Source organism: Notechis scutatus, chromosome 1 (genome assembly GCF_049901735.1).
Source record: "Notechis scutatus isolate UNSWTSFEM ecotype Mainland chromosome 1, rNotScu1.2, whole genome shotgun sequence".
NCBI classification, from domain to species: domain Eukaryota; kingdom Metazoa; phylum Chordata; class Lepidosauria; order Squamata; family Elapidae; genus Notechis; species Notechis scutatus.
Genome location: NC_142009.1, coordinates 159,789,815 through 159,807,471, shown reverse-complemented (window position 1 = coordinate 159,807,471; position 17,657 = coordinate 159,789,815). Strand labels below are relative to the sequence as shown.

The following is a 17,657-nucleotide window of genomic DNA, read 5'->3' as shown; positions in this document are numbered from 1 at the left end:
GATTGGGATCCAAGAAACATTCTGGGGGGAAAAAGAGATGATTAGTGGTTGGAATCCAGGGTCTGTCTCTCAAGTATTAAAAAACAAAGTGATAAAGTCCGAAAGGGCAGGAGGCTTCTGACCTGATGAGGGGGGGTGCTGAGGGAGTTGCTAGGGTGCCTGTGTAGGCTTGTCATGGCAGGTCAGGCGAAGCAAACAGAAAGACTGCCCAACTTTGCTACAATCTGGAATTTTCAGGACAGGATACAACTTTGCAAGAGCAGGGACAGCAAACCAGTGCATCATTGGCCAGGGTGTTCGTTTAAGGCTGGCTAAAGCCATGTTGCTCCTGAATGCAACAAACTCTTACTTAGGATATACAGTATATTGGGATAGTATATATACTATCCCAAGTTTTTTAGACAGCTCAGACAGAAAGTCTCACAAATATTTTTCCCCTTCTTTTGCTGAAAACATCAGTAAGAATCCCTATGCAATGTTTGAAATATGGCCTTTTTGTAGCACCACAGTCCAGGCAGGCATCTTATTTTGCCTAGTCAGCAAGTCAGCTGTGCAACCCTAGTAAGACATCTGTTCTCAGTTGTGGATTTGCAAAGATGTGCTATTAAAAGGTAGCAATCAAGCAAAATACTGCAAAGTACCCTAAGAAGGAGAAAGAGAACATTTTAATCTTCTGCTTCCCATGTGAGCGTTGCTAATGTTCAGACTGAACATTTAAATATATCACTGGAAATGGCATGCAATCAGAATTGCATGATTCTTCTGACTTTTACCATTATAAAATAACAGTGTATAGCAAGAGAATTGTTTTTCTTCAAGCATGTTGTAGAAATACAATAATTGTCTCATCATAATAATTATTGGAGCTTAATTTCTCCTTACAATCAGAGATGATTCCTCAAAATTAAGTCCCATTAGCTCCAATACCATTTCAGAAAGTATGTTCAGGATTACTGCTTTCAGCAACTATAGTTCAGCAACTGAAAATATTCCAACGGACTCCTGGGATTATGAAAATAGTGACCTTTTCATACTTTCCTGAATTAGTTTCCTCCTGGCTACCAGCATCCTGTACCTTAATTACTTTTAGTTTCTCACAGTTTCCTTCTGAGTCTTTTACATAATTTATTTCTGCACATCCAGAGAACTGGAAATAAAAAACTATTTTAAAAATAATAAATCAAGTCCTTGTTGCCAAGTCTTCTGCTTAAACCTCTAATGGGGAAAAGTGCCTTCTACTATTTAGATTGATACTTGAAAGTCACCTTCTTTTTCTTAGTCATTAAAAGCATTTCTGCTGTCATGATCTCATATAAGCATGATTGTCTAGAATTGTTCGATGCTTTTATTATAGACATTAAGAACAATAATATGCATAAGTATGGCCAGCAATTATCATGGGTAAGCATAAGAAATTCCTCTGTATACAACTACCTCCTATTTAGAATGCCAATAACTGAACTTTATTACTCATCAGGGAAAATGAATTTAATCTATTGATCTGATGGTAATGACTGACGGTATTCTTCAAGTCTTCCAAAATAGCCATGTGTTGGTTCTTTATTTTACCTTCTGACCAAGAGCTCGCACCTATTCAAACCTGCCAACCAATTTTCAGCACCATCTTTGTTCCAACATTACACAGGAAACAAATTTCTTGCCCTGTGTATGATTGCATTAATTGGTAATGCCAATTATTTTTGCAGTAGGTTTTCAAGCTGCCAGGTTTCATTGAGACATTCATGGGGATCATTTCTTGTTTTTCTCCTTAGCAGATTTTCCCCAGTAAAAAAAAGGGTCAAAGACAAAAGTAGGAAAATTGGAATGGGTACAATTGGAAGAGGGCATTGTCTAGGGCTCTTCTCTTACACAGAAAGAATCACACAGAAAGAAAGAAAAAAACCTTACCTAGAAACACATAAGAATGAAAGGAAGTTTCCAAACAAAGGATTTTAATAGTTGTGTCAGATTAAATTCTATGTTCTAAGTTATATCTCTTAATAGACTATTGCATGCAGGACTATTATCAGAAACACCAATGAACAAAGATATTAGGAAGTATTTCACATTGATACAAGTTTCTGTTAATGCAAATAAATGATTTCTGGCAATAATCAGACAATGATAAAAAGATAGGAAATATATTTCTGTACTATTTCAAAATTTTGAAATAAAATAGAAATGGGAAATATGTTACAATAGAACAATAATGAGTATTACATTAGTGAAAATAGTTAGACATATGGCAATAAAGAAAAATACCAAATATTATCTCATTAATATTTTATAAAAGGTTTATAATATGAGTTCTGATCAATGTCAGCTACAGCAAGAGCTGGAAGTGAAAAACTTTCTTGTTTATTTAGGCAGTGTCAAGTTATTGGAATTTGCTAAGGAAAGAAAAGTTTTAGATAAGATCAAGGAAATAGCAGGGATAAGAAGGATTTCTTTTAGGCAATGAAGGTTGTCATACATGTTTATTTTGGCTTTGGCTGGAATTGCTCTAAGTGTGCCTTGCAAATCAACAACTACAGCATCCTTGACAGACTGGAACAGCAAAGTTTTATTTAACAAATGGAGAAACCACTGGACAATAATTGTTGCTTTCCCTGGTATATTGTTTTCTAGTGTTAATTAATGTTGCCTACTGCCCATAGTCTTTATGGTGTTAGACAACCTTATACATTTGACTATTAAATAAAATAAAAAAGATAGAAGGACAATAGATAAGTATTTATTTACAAAAGTCTAGCATGGATTTCTAAGTTTATAAATACCTATATTATAATGTTATGAATTCAATTTTTATTTTTTATTTTTATTTATTTATTTGTCAATTGCTTACAAGATAATAGATATAAGTAAAAACATAGTTATGAATACATGGATACATATAAGAAAAATAAAAAAATAAAAGAAACAATAGGACAGGGATGGTAGGCACGTTGGTGCGCTTATGCATGCCCCCTACATTCTGCATTAAATTCTAAATTCTGCACCGTTACAGTAGATTAAAATCTATTTTCTTTTTCAATCACTGTGGTGGTCTCTCATGAAGGAAGACACTGAGACAATGTCTTGAAGCAAGATCGGGATGAGAGCCCAGAGCAAGCTCCGACACCCTCTTTTATTAGAAGCAATCTTTGTTAACGTAGCAATTTTTGTTAGCGTCTATCACAAACGCATTACATCACACAAAATGCACTGATTATTCGTGTAAGCATACAAAGCTGCAAAGTTTAAGTTTGCTACAATTCTGGGTAAGAAATGGCAACAGTTTGTCCTTGTTCCTTGCTTCGTGTTGCAGTCAACCACCAAAAGGCTCTGTTGTCCTAGCACTTACACAAAGAACAAATAATAATTCCCACAAATCACCACAAAACAGATCTGAAAAGCCTAGAAAGACACCTTAGAACACCTTAGACACCTTAGAACAAACTGAATGCACAGTTTGGAAAATTATGTTGTTGATTACTCCATGCAAAAATGAGCATTTTGGATGGCAGATATAAAGGAATACCAGTGGCACCTAGGCAATGCCCTTGTGCCTCTGATGAATGTAACATGTTTTCCACAAGGTGTAAATTCTATGCAGAGCTGTGCTGTCAGTGAATTTGCTCTCTAATTACAAGACTGCCTGGTTACCATATACCTGGATATTTTCTGACAGTATCCTAAAGCCATCTTTTAAATTGCTGAGCTTTTTGCCTTAGGCCTATGACTACATTGTATCCATATTTATCCATAAAGGCATCCCATCTATTAAACAGTTATAATGCTATTATATTTTTGGATTGTGCTTGGATTAACTAGAGAAAATGGTTCATGGAAGAATAGTTACTCCTGAGCCGAAGTTCTTACCCATATGCTCACTCTCACCCACCTTTCCACAATCATTATTGGTTGCTATTGATTTAAACAGCAAGAGAACAATCTAATCACAGATTTTAGTAATTGTGTTTAATGGCTCTCACAGAAATCTATCCATTAAATGTGAAAGAACTTACTTCCTTTGCTTGAACTTTCATAATACAGTACATTCTTGACAGTCCCAAGGCACATTTAGAAGGCTGACAGGAAAGGACATAACTCTTTCCTGAGTTTTTTTCCCCCCTCACAGAAACACACATATTTATGAACCTTGTTTTGTGACCTCAAGAAACTACTACATAGAAAACCTTAAAATCTTGTTTCCGGTTTGCTTGAAGTGTAAATTAAGTTCCACTGCATAAGCTTTGTTTCTGATCCAGATTGCATGTATGTGTGCAGGTATCCACGCATACCACATAGTCAGATGTCCCTGGCCAGTTCTTCCGTCCTCTTTTTGTACATCCACTGAATGAGAAAAAGAGAATGGAAACTGAATGTGAAATCCTACCATTGCTGCATTTTTAGTATTATTATTCTTATATTTCACCATTATCTTTTGCACCTCCAGACTGCATTTACAATGCTCCTGCCTCCTTCTTTTGCTTCAACATCAGTCCTGCAGGGTGGGTTGGGCTGAAAGACAGTGACTTGCCAAAAGTCATCCAGCTGGCTTTCATTCCTCAGAGAGGATTAAACCGTATACAATAGCACATTGTTCAGCACCTTCACCACTGTGCTAAACTTATTTATAATTTAGTTCTTTATAAAACTGGGCTCTCACTCTTATAGGAATCTGGATGGGCTTCACAATTCTACAGAACTGTGGAATCACAGTCTATAAAATTATGCTGCTGTTCTTTCAAGAAACTTCTTTATAGCAGCCTGGGCAGGTGGAATTAGATATTTCTTATCAGCATTATCAATCTTATATATCTAGAGCCATCATATAGGGATGCAGGTACCCATACAGGTGGAGGTAAAAGTGATTTGCTTTTTGAAGCCTTTGGTCCTCATGCATCAGAATGCCTTTTCTCTGCCCATAGTTAGCGTAAAGCATGCAAGTTTTGTAAAAAAAAAAAAATGCTTATAAAAATGAAGTTGGAAAATTTTAAAACCTTACCTCTAATCCCTAATTAAAATGAAGTACATTTGAAGTGGATTTTCTTCCTTCCTTCATGGTCCTTTTTTCACAATTAAAGTGCTTCCTTTAGTAAAAAAAGAAAAAGTATCTCACTTTTAAATATTTGATTAATTAAAAGGTGAATAATTTGTTCTCTGTGAAATGAAATATGGCTTATCATTGCAATAAGAGTGCAATCACCTGTGTGTCAATTGAGATTACTTCCATGGAATATAAGTTGTTGTCGGGGGAACATAGAAGGAGGAAAGAGTATTATGTATATTTGCCACCTTGAGTTATTTATAAAAAATAATTAAGGCAAGATAAAAAAAATACATAAATTAATAGGCTATTCCCTCCCAGAGACTGATGAGCAGTACTCTTGCAGAGCCTGCAAAGAATGATAGGCACAGTGGTTGTACACGAGCCTGTCTATTTTTTTCACAGAAAAACAATGATCACTAACATTACAAATCTATAATAAAGATACTTGTAATTCTTCCTGTACTTCAGTCCCAACCTAGCATTTGTCTTGTTAGAATGACCCTGACTGGAAACTTTATCAACCAAAGCCAGATATAAAAATTAAGCATTTGTCATATGTTTTGACTTATGTTTTACTTTTAGTTATATTAATCATAAAGAAGGCAGGTACTAAATGACCAATTTCATCCTTGTGTTACGATACATTTAGAGTAACCATACTTCCTTGGAAAAAATAAAGGACAAACCTGAAGAAAGAGAAAATCTGAAAGAGGTTCATATGAAAAGAAATCTCGAATGTTTATGTTTATAACTTTGCTTTACAAAGCAAAATTCAAGAAAAAAAACCAAGAAAATCTTTACAAAAATGTATATTTAAATAAAAATATCTAAATCAAGCTTTGTATATTAATATATTTTTAAAAGATAATTCAATCTTTTCTCATGAATGTGAAAGATTGTGATTGAATGATACCATTTATATGATACAAGTTAAATGACTAAAACAAAAAATGAAAAATTTAAAGAATAAATAAATCTAAAGGACAGCTTTCTGAAAAAAAATGGATAAAGCAAATGTGCCGTAATCAATACAATACAATATAATATGTGCTGTATATAATCTAAAGTGCAAAGTTCTGTGTGTTCAATTCCTGGTAGAGGGCTTCAACCCTATTGAATAACATTTGACCTCCTCCTTTAAGTCCCAATAAAGATTATTCCTGGTAAAAAAAACACCACACAGATTATAAATCTGTTTCTAGGAAGGATGTTGGTAGAAGAAATATGTTTAATTTTAACATTATTGTTGTCAGGGACATTGACAATCCAGGCATTATCAGTGTATTGATGATTTCCAATTAACATCTATAATCTCCTTTTAATGTGACTTTCAGCAGAGATGAAATGCCTAAAGAAAAATCAAAAGCAGAGCAATTAATTTTATATCCTCTGCTAGTTTATGGCTTCTATTCTACTTCTGAAGTAAGAACAATAGAAAAAGGATAATTGTCTTTACCTCATTTATACATTTTAGAGGCAATGCCAGTGGGTAGGATCCATTATCACTTCAGATGAACTGAAATATTTTGATCTACTGCTGGGAAGGGCAGATTCTTGCTGGTGGAAATGGCATCAGGAAACTAAGTGTTCTTGCTTTAGGGACAGTGACATTCAGTTTCTTCCATTGTTTAGATTTGTTGTCTAAGCAGCAACGCCCCTTTCAGTTTCACGAACAGGGTATATTTGATGTAACTTCCTTTGAATCTGCAGCAAAACAAGGATCACAGCAGTGAACAGGAGAAGGAATATACAACCACCCCAGCATTGTTTAGAAGAATTATCCAGGACAAGCTGGCAGGTAAGAAATGTAAGTCTAGAATTTGTGTATATACTTAATTTGTGAAGAAGTGAAATTTAAAATGGACTGTTCTTGTTGTACCCTTGCTCAGGTTAATACAGACAAGAATGTGACAAGTCTGAGCAGAAAATAAAGAATGGATTAGGGATTTGTAGGAGGTTTAGAGTGAAGACATTTAGAGTCTTCACTCAGGAAATCAAGTTTACAGGTAGCTAAGTGGCTGACATTTGAGGACAAATAAAGCACGTCTCTTCAAAGGCATCCAAAAATCAAAGTTACATGGAAATCAGTCATCTGATATAGATACTTTTTTTAAAAAAAGAGCTAGATTAGGAACAGAGTAATATTTCTGAGCCTTTCTTTGAATCTGAAAATTGATTGCAACTTTTGTTTTTTGTTTTTTTTAAAAAAGGGGACTCTGTGTGCGCATGTGTTTTAAAACTCCAAAATATTTGCAAGTTTTACTGTATTTGGTAATGCCTTTGAAATTATTGCTTTGATTGCATTGATCTGATAAAAATATTCTTATCTTGTAGAATGTTCTTGCAGAATGTTGCAATCTAATTTACTCATAGGTAATATTGGAATTTCCTCCCAATTAGTAGTGCAGTTTTATGTAGTTTTACTCAGATTACAGATTGACAGAGTTGGAAGGGACCTTGTAATATAAGCTTCTTTGGTTTTAATGGGTTAACTATGCTTCAAAATGCAGCTGGAGTAATGCGTACAACTGTAGATGAAATAACTAAAATTTACATGGTGACTTTAAAAAAGTTCATCCTAAGCAGCAAGGATTTAGATATTGTTACAGAAATCCAGATGCTTTCCACTGAGTATGTTGATTGACAGGCAGATAGATAAACAGACAGCATGATTCTTCTTGTCTCTGTGAGTCAAAGATAGACTTTTGTTGATGTTCAATGATCATTGTTTCTAATCATATTTTGATGGCCATAGTTGCCCTTCCTCCATCCCTGTAAAATAATTCAGTTGCACAGGCCTGGATTCTATATGAAAATTATTTGTGTTTTAATTGCAGAAAGAAAATGAAAACAATGACTGGGATGGGAAACTCAGTTATTACTTTCATAGTTTACTGACCATCCATTCAGTTGCATAATTGTTTAACAACTGGGTAAAGATATATGACTATTTGGATTAAAAGGTTAACATTGTGTGAGACACTGGGAAGTTAGCCAGGTAAAACCAGGGGAATTGTGACTTATCACAAAAATTTCCTATTTCCTTTTGAGAAGCATGCCTTTCATTTTAGATGCGTAAAGCCTAAATGTAATAGCTTTGCAGCTCTCAGTCTGCTTCCTGAGGGTTTGAGGTAAATAGCCTTTTACTATTTTGGATACTAAACTGAAGGTGCTTCTCAGTACAAGATGTGAAAAATCATGGAAATAGGAATAAATATAAGACTCTGAGGTGGTAACTTTTGACAATACCAGAGACAGAACAGTATTAAGCATATCTCTGAATTAGCTTTCTCCTTCCAGAATGGCAAATCAGAAGCCTATGTGAAGGCTACAAGACCAATCACATTCTCCTATTCCTGAACTAATGGAAAGCCGAAGTTTACTAATTTCAGTACTGGGGTTCGTAGTTGAAAAAAATCATCAATTTATTTGTCATTGAAAGCTACTTTAAGTAAAGTCCTAGATTCTGTAAACACTTATGAAAGCACAAGTATGTGACCAGACTCTTTTCCTCATTTCACCTCATTCATCTGAGACACAAGGAACCTTGGTGGCCCACTGGGAATCATGCAGCCTGTTGCAACTAGTTTATCAGCTTCATACCTTTCCTGAACAGGGTGGCCTGGCTATAGTGGTTGTGCTCTGTCAACATTTAGCATATCAACCTTTTGGGCACCAGGGACTGGTTCCGTGGAGAGAGGTTTTTCTGTGGACTGGAGGAGGCATGGTTTAATGTGCTTCCTGCATCATATGGATGGGACTTCGCTTGTTTGCATGGCCTAGTTACTGGCATGCTCCTGTTGTATATATTTCTGCAAGGACTTTATCATCTGTTCCTGAAGATGATATAGAGGCTGAACTGATGTTTGAAGGATCCTTTAGATGGTTTTGGACTTTCATACCTAAGTAACATTTTTTCTGCTCCAATATTAAGGTCTATGATGTGGGCAGGAAACTCACCTCAAGGCCTCATAACTGAGCAAAACGCATTATCTGGAAAGGGGAACAAAGCTTTCTCTTTTGAAATACAATGGTTTGAAAATGCCCTTCCTCTTAGCACCAGACTGGCCCCACACTGTTGTTCAACAGTCCCAGATGAATACTCGGTTTTCTGTTTGAGCATTTGTTGAATGTCTCTTGGGAAAATATTTGTGTTTGTGTTGTACTAACTGTTTTACTCCTGGACAGTTTTCCACCCAATTTTTATTGTGTTTGTAAGTACACAAATCTCACCCCATCTCCAAAAGCTCCCATGCTTTGATTACAATGGTTTTCCTTTTTTGCAACATTTTCTGGTTCATAATGCTGTTTCCAACAGAGCACAGATCAGGACATAGTCAAAAATCAGTTTGCTCCTAACTTATCTAAGATGATGCAAGAGGGTAGGAGGTCTATGGGGCGATGCTCTGTTTTCTATAAAGGCTAAACATTTGCATGGTCAGCTTCTCTGTGCATGGCTCCCATCTGTTCCTGCATGGACAAAGGCAGTCCACCCAAAATGAAGTAGAAAGCCATTGCTTCCTGACTTGCTCCAATTCTCCATGTGGATTTGCCACCCTGCTTTTTTTCCTGGTTGTAACTGAAAACAAAAGTAGGATAATTGAAAAGGTTGAATATTATTCTCTGAGAGAGCACATTTTATATCAAAATATTTCCCAGTCCCAAAGAAATCCAAATAGCTCTTCTGTATCTTGTGTCTTGCCCTTTTGTTGCTTGATCCTCACCTTTCTTTATCTGACTAACTGCATTTGGAGCAGATGCCATTGAAGAGGAAACTATATCCGTCATCCACTTCCTCACAATTGCATCTTCTCATATCACTATGATTTCTTAAGTTAAGTCATCACTGTTTTGTAAATGAACTAAACACCTATTCAATATTCCTATAGCACTCTTGAGATTGTTGTTGTAAGCCACTTAGAGTTATGATCTAAGGTGGGAAGCCATACAAATCTATAAACAAACAAGCAAACAAACAAAAGTGGTCTCCAAACTTTGCCTAGAGGTAGAGCTCATCAATCAGGAGGCTGTGAGTTCCATCCTACGTAGAGGCTAATATTCGGAATAGACCCGTGATGGCGAACCTATGGCATGCGTACCACAGGTGGCACGCAGAGTCATTTGTGCGGACATGTGAGCCCCAGCCAAACTTACTTGCACTGCGCATGCACGTGCTCTCCCAGCTGGTTTTTGGCCTCCCAGAGGTTCAAGGAAGCCTCTGCAGACTTTGGAGGCCAAAAACAGGGCTTCATCACTTCCGGTATTTGGAGGCCGAAAAATGGGCCTGCTTTCATCACTTGGTATTTGGAGGCCAAAAATCAGCTGAGGCGTGCACATGCGCAGTGCCCAGCTGGACACACCACAACAAAAGGTTCGCCACCGGAAAGATTCTCCCTGCTTGAGAAGGGGTTGGACTAGATGACTTCCAGGGCGTTATTCTGCCCGCATGCATGGAAATGAAAGAGGAGGACATCAACTGCATTTTAGTTTAAAGCTGGATGGCTTTTTCTTGAGTCTATTTTAACAAGCATCCCAGAGGTTCAAGGGAAGCCTCTGCAGACTTTGGAGCATAAGCAACTTTGAAACTAGCAGTAACATGTATGATGTGTGCATGTATGTGTGTACATATGTATGTGTTATGTAAATACATTCTCTCACCTGTACAAACAAAGTAATAAGTCCAAATTTCCAACTGAAACACAAATAAGCAGGCAGGTCCGATAATTACAGGGTTAAATTCCTTAAGCCCGATAACATTCTTGGCAGTCTCACGCAAGCTGTCTGCCAAGTCCGATAAAGGAAGCAGGAACATAAATCACAAGCTGTCGCCACACATAAAAATCAATGGAAAAAAAAAAAGCCCACAACAAAATAATAAAGGATCTAACTTCCAAAGGGGGAAATGTGAAAAAAGTGACCAGCTGTAGGAGAACAAAAAATAATAATAACGGTGAAATGTGTAGAATTTTACATGATTTTAAAAATTGCAAGATTAGCAAAGAACAATTAATATATTTACATGGAATGGGGGGAGGGAGTGGAACCAAGAGTAAATTTCAAAATTTTACAAGACTTAAAAGAGAGATGGTATAGCTTTTCCCAATCTCAGATTATACAATGCAGTAAACTGTTTATAATTAGTAACCGAATGAATAAATATTCCTAAAAACAGAATATCAGCTATAAAAGGAGCAGGTTTTGATGATGTATGCATGTATGTATGTACATATGTATCTGTCGCCACACACAGGATAATTCTGAAGCTTCTCTCACTAAATAACAGAGTCCCTAACAAGAACCCAGAGCTTAACATACCCCTTTGTATTCCCTGGGTGTGTCAGTCCTCATCTCATTCTCTGATTTGTCCTTTCTTTCTGCGTTGCATCTCACACTTTTGCCTGCATCTTTGCCTCGCATCAAACCAACATTCCTCAGCTTGATCCTTAGTCAGAGGCTCTGATACGCCCTCCTGGTTATCTGCCGACACCTGAGGAGGAAGGTCTTGCCGAAGAGGAAAGTCCTGGGGAGGAAGGCAATTCCAAATCCTCTAACAAAGCAGGCTCAAACCTCAGAGCCAAATCCTCCTCTTCCTCATTGTCCAAGTCTGTGTCCTCTAACAGAGCAGGCTCAAACCTCCGAGTCACAACATGTATGTATGTAAAAGAAAGTCTGTTAAAATTTGGAATTCCTTTAAGGTTAGGATAGATATTACCATTTCCCCATTAGCATCACCATCAAATCCTTTTTATTTCAAAGACAATAAGAAGTATTTGGTAACATATGGCAATATGACCCATTCTAATTTAACTTATATTACTCCACAAACTTTCTGTCCAATATTTATGTTTATAATTTCAACATATCTTTCTTTCAGTGGTGGAATTCAAATTTTGTTACTACCAGTTCTGTGGGTGTGGCTTGGTGAGCGTGACAGGGGAAGGTTACTGCAAAATCCCTATTCCCTCACCCCACTAACCTGCTTTCCAGCTCCGTTCTCCTGTGCAGGGCAACTAAAGAAGACCCAGCCGATCAGCTGGGACTCAGGAGGCAGAGAATAGATGGGGGCAGGGCCAGTCAGAGGTGGTATTTGCCGGTTCTCTGAACTACTCAAAATTTCCGCTATCGGTTCTCCAGAACTGGTCAGAACCTACTGAATACCACCTCTGCTTTCTTTTTTCTCTTTTTTCTTTTTTATGTGAATACTATTTAAAAAGAAAGAAAGAAAGAGGAATAGCCAAATAATGTAATCTCAGTCTCAGGCAGAAATGTACATGTTGCTCTTGACTTACAACCATTAATTTAGTAATATTCCAAGTTATACCAGTGCTGGAAAAAAAGTGACACAATCATGCATTTTTCATACTTACGACCATTGCAGGATTCCCATGGTCATGTGATCAAAATTCAGACACTTGGCAACGGACGTGTATTTATGATGTTGCAGTGTCCTGAGGTCATGTGATCACTTTTGGTGACCCTCTGCAAGCAAAGTCAATGGGGAAACCAGATTCACTTCATAATTGTGTTATTAACTTCACAACTGCAACGATTCACTTAACAACTGTGGCAAGAAAAGTTGTAAAATGGGGGGGAACTCACTTAGCAACTGTTGCTTAGCAACAGAAATTTTGGGCATAATTGTGGTCATAAGTTGAGGACTACCTGTAATTTGAATAAGTGTCTCTGCCTTGTTCAGTAATCTGATAGTAGAAGTATTATTAGCATTCATAATTCTGGCATACTAGTCTGATCTATCTTGAAGAGCTTATATCAATCATGCAAGTTTGAATGTGCTTTCCCCTTCAGCCTCCAAGCATCAAGGCAGAACCTCCACAGCTTCATTTAGTAGGCCAAGGTTGGATATATAAAGCTAGGTATCATCAGTATACTCACTCATTCCCTCACTCAGCAGCTTTACCCGGATGTTAAACCAGAGAGGAGAAAATAACAAACTGTAAGGCACTCTACAAAGTAAAGGCCCACCTCTCCCAGCCAATCAACCATGCCTGGAACTACCCCAGCTGGAGGAAGAGAACCAGCACAATAAAGTATCACCCACATCCTATTGGGTGATACACACCCAAACTCACATTGATGCTAGGTCAGGAAAGCAACTTACTAAAGTCTGAGCAGATAATAGCAGACAAAGAAAAAAAATGCAATCAACAAAGTCTCTTGGAAAGAAAACTTTCCGGAGTGGTTTTGCTTTCCAAAGAAGCACATTGAAAAGTAGTCAAATTCAGAGAGCCAAGTCAGATTTGTCAGCCAGGCCAAGGTCAGAGATTCAAAGAATGACACACCAGAGCAGGAGATCAGACAGTTGTTTCCGATGGAGAAATGTGCTGGTGTTGTGTCTGAAATTAAGCTGCAGCCAGATCTCTTTGATTAAGAAAATTACTCCCTTGCTTGGCAAGGAACCTCACTGAACTTCTTTGCTCTGCTGTCTCCTCTACTTGCCAACTCTGCAAGTTTGGAGACCATACTTCATCAACTGACTGCTCCTGATGGTGCTTGAATATGTTTTATTTTGTTTATTTTATTTTATTTGGTTTGTCAATTGCTTACAAGATAATAGGTATAAGTAAAAACATAGTTATGAATACATGGATACATATAAGAAAAATAAAAGAAACAATAGGACAGGGATGGTAGGCACGTCGGTGCGTTTATGCATACCCCCTACAGACCTCTTAGGAAAGGGGTGAGGTCAATAGTAGAAAGTCTAAGGTTAAAGTTTTTGGGGTTTGGGGAAGAAACCACAGAGTCAGGTAGAGTATTCCAGACATTGACCACTCTGTTGCTGAAGTCGTATTTCCTGCAATCAAGTTTGGTGCGGTTAACCTTGAGTTTGTATCTATTGTGTGCTCTTGTGTTGTTATGGTTGAAGCTGAAGTATTCATTGACAGGTAGGACATTGCAATGTATGATTTTATATACTATACTTAGATTGGACCGAAGGCAGCGTAGTTCTAGGTTTTCTAGGTCTAGAATTTCAAGTCTGGTGGCATAAAGTATTCTGCAACGAGTAGAGGAGTGGAGAACTCTTCTTGTGAAATATTTCTGGACTTTCTCAACTGTGTTAATATCAGATACGTAATGTGGGTTCCAGACTGATGAGCTGTATTCGAGTATCGGTCTAGAAAATGTTTTGTTTGCTCTAGTTATTAGTGTAATATTACCAGAGAAAAAGCTATGTAGGATTAGGTTAACAACGCTTAATGCCTTTTTGGCTATGTACTTACAGTGAGCTCTAGCACTTAGATCATTAGAGATGAGTACTCCAAAATCCTTGACAGAGTTTGGATCATCAACAAGGTCTTGACTATTCAGCCTGTATTTTATTTTCTGATTTTTTTTGCCAATATGTAAATGCCAACATTTATTTGTTGAGATTTGAAGTTGCTATTTGTTTGACCAATCTGATACATAGTCAAGGTCTTTTTGAAGAGTAGCACTATTGTCTGTGGTGTTGAATAGCTTTACCTTGTCAGCAAAGAGAACGCAATTGCTCTTAATATGATCACAGAGGTCATTTATATAGAGTATGAAAAGAGTTGGTCCTAGAACACTGCCTTGGGGGACACCACTGTTGACAGGTACAGGATTTGATAGGACGCTCCCAATTTTGACCATTTGTTGCCTGTTGGACAGGAATGCTTCTATCCAGTTATGCAGGTGTCCAGAGGTACCATAAGATTTTAGTTTTAGTAGTAGTTTGTCGTGTACCACTGAATCAAAGGCTTTACAGAAGTCTATGTAGATTGCGTCTATTGCTTTGCCCTGATCGAGTTGTGTAGTCCATATTTTTTTTTGCAGTGTAAGAGTTGCAGATTGCAGGATAGTTTTTTTCTGAAACCAAATTGTTTATTAGAGAGTAGGTTGTTTGTCTCTAAGTGGAGGATAATGGATTGGATAATAATTGATTCCATGACTTTACAGGTGACGCAGCATAAAGAGATTGGTCTGTAATTTTCAACTAGGCTGGGGTCTCCCGTTTTGAAGATGGGAATGACTGTGGCTAGTGACCATAGATTTGGCAAGGAGCTGGTCCTGAAAGATTTTTCAAAGATTATGCTTAGAGGTTCTGCTATGGCAGTGGGTAGCTTTTTTAAGAAGTAGGCACATATTCCATCCAGTCCAATAGATAGAGATGGTTTTAGATTGAATAGTGCTTTTTCAACATTGTCTTCTGTAAAATCAATAAGTATTAAATCATTGTAGTTGTCTGTGGTTCGACTAGGATATACTGGGCATGATCCATTGCTGTTTACAAATACTGAGCCAAAGAATGTCTTAAAGAGGTTGGCTTTAATGATCAGCCTCAGGTGATTCCTGGCTTAGTGTCTCCTGAGGATTCACAAGAAGAGTTCTCCTCTACTCGTTGTAGAATACCTTATGCCACCAGACTCGAAATTCTAGACCTAGAAAACCTAGAACTACGCCACCTTCAGTTCGATTTAAGTATAGTATATAAAATCATACATTGCAATGTCCTACCTGTCAATGAATACTTCAGCTTCAACCATAACAACACAAGAACAAACAATAGATACAAACTCAAGGTTAATCGCACCAAACTTGATTGCAGGAAATACGACTTCAGGAACAGAGTGGTCAATGTCTGGATTACTCTACCTGACTCTGTGGTTTCTTCCCCAAACCCCAAAAACTTTAACCTTAGACTGTCTACTATTGACCTCACCCCTTTCCTAAGAGGTCTGTAGGGGGCGTGCATAAGTGCACCAACGTGCCTACCATCCCTGTCCTGTTGTTTCTTTTGTTTTTTCTTATATGTACCCATTTCATGTATTGATAACTATGTATATATTTATACCTATTATCTTGTAAGCGATTGACAAATCAAAATAAATAAAAATAAAAAAATAAAAAATAACATCCCACTGGTTCAGCTGGAATAGTTTCTTCAGAGTCTGAGTCCTGGGCCATGAAAAGAACTGATCCAGAAGAATACCATGGTTGATGGCATTGAAAACCACTGGGATGTCAAGGATGTATACACTACTTTCAATCTTGTCTACCATCCAAAAATTTGACCAATGCTCTTCCTTTCCATACTCAGGCCTGGATCCAGATTGAAAAGAGCCCAGAAAATTTCTTCATTCAGAATCCTCTGAAGTTGCTGTGCAACCAACTTCTCAGCAACCAACTTCTCAGCAACCTTTCCTAAAAAGGAAAGGAAGGAGGACAAAAATGTGCAAAACAGTCTAGCATTGACTTCTTAAGGGCTGAACCACTGCCTATTTAAAAGGAGGAGGAATCAGCCCCTTCACTCATGGAAGAATTCACCCTTGCCCACCATCGACCACATATCACATCCCGAGTGGCCTCAGGTTGTGCATCTAATATGTGGCTCCTAGGCATGAGGTTCCCATCTGCTTCCTCAGCTCCAAAAGAACCCAATTCCTCCTGGATAACTAAGCAAGACTGTAACTAACTAAGCAAGAGGTATCTCCACAGAACCCACTCCAAGACGGGAATCTAAGTGGGAGTAGATCTGAGTGATTTTGTCCAACAGATGCCCAGCATATTCTTAGCCATAAAAGCCACTAGTTGACCTTTGCTACCATATTCTCTTCAAATAATTGTTTGATGGAGGGGGGAAAAAAGAGGATCAATATTGTGCATTGAGTTCCAATGGCCAAAGCAGGCAATAATAAACAATAATATATAGTAAACACTGGGTGTTTCAAAAGGACAAAGGAGAGTTTCCCATCTTGTAGAAAATAGGGACTGGTGCTGATTCTTAGGAACTTACTTAGGAACTTAGGCCAGTAGTTTACTAATTAACTTTCCCAGCAGGGTTGTTCCGAGAGTAAAAGTTTATAAATTGGAAAATGGTGTGTACTGTATTATTCAGTTTCCCTAAACTTGAAAGGTTTGGGTAAAACAAAAAGTTATTAAAAAGTGGTTGTATTCATGCTCTTATCTAAGCCAGAATTTGCTTTATTTGGTTTGGCCTTATTGTGTTGCATGCAAGATAGGAATAGTTGAAATATAGAGGTTCTTGCAGTTTAATAATCACAGAAAAATGTTTGACTATTGAATAAATCTGAAACATGCATGTAGATAGTGCTATGGAAGGCAACTGAGGATTCTTTTTCTGTGAATAAAAAAACTTGTCAGGAAACTTCTGAGGCAATCTGGTAGTACTTTTCAAGAGCAATACATTCATGGTAAGGCACAAGCTTTCAAGAGCTACAGCTCAGTTCATTACATGCATGGAGTGGCTTAAATAAGGTAGGATTTAAATATATTGGGATGGAGTGGAATGGGAAGACAGAATAGTTATGCAGATGAAGGTTTCATGACAGATTTCATGTTCCTTATCAATTAACAAATATAATGTGCTACAACTCTTATGTATGTATTTGTTGGGGCCCGTGATGGTGTTGTCGATATATAGTAGATGGGGAGGCAGAATAGACATTTGGGTTTTTACCAATGATGTTCTATTGTCTCATGTTGGTGGTCTATCTTCTATCTAAAAAGTCCTTCCTGAGACTCAGCCTGTATTTGCTGATTTGTTCAGGAAGAGTATATATTTTTGGATACTTAAGCAGTCAGTCAGTTAGTTTAGTTTGGTTACTGACCAGCAAAGCAG

General features: G+C 37.4%; 1 protein-coding gene across 2 annotated transcripts in view; it reads left to right on the top strand.

The window, feature by feature from the left end:
* The first annotated feature begins 6,707 nt into the window (after positions 1-6,707).
* ADGRF5 (adhesion G protein-coupled receptor F5) overlaps positions 6,708-17,657 on the top strand; it is a 48,256-nt gene continuing 37,306 nt past the window's right edge. Inside the window, exon 1 of one of the 2 annotated variants that reach the window (XM_087949210.1) lies at positions 6,708-6,833. The gene's annotated coding sequence lies outside the window, so the exon portion shown is untranslated. Of the gene's footprint in view, positions 6,843-17,657 lie in introns of both variants that reach the window. The other variant, XM_026679088.2, reaches the window with a different exon arrangement.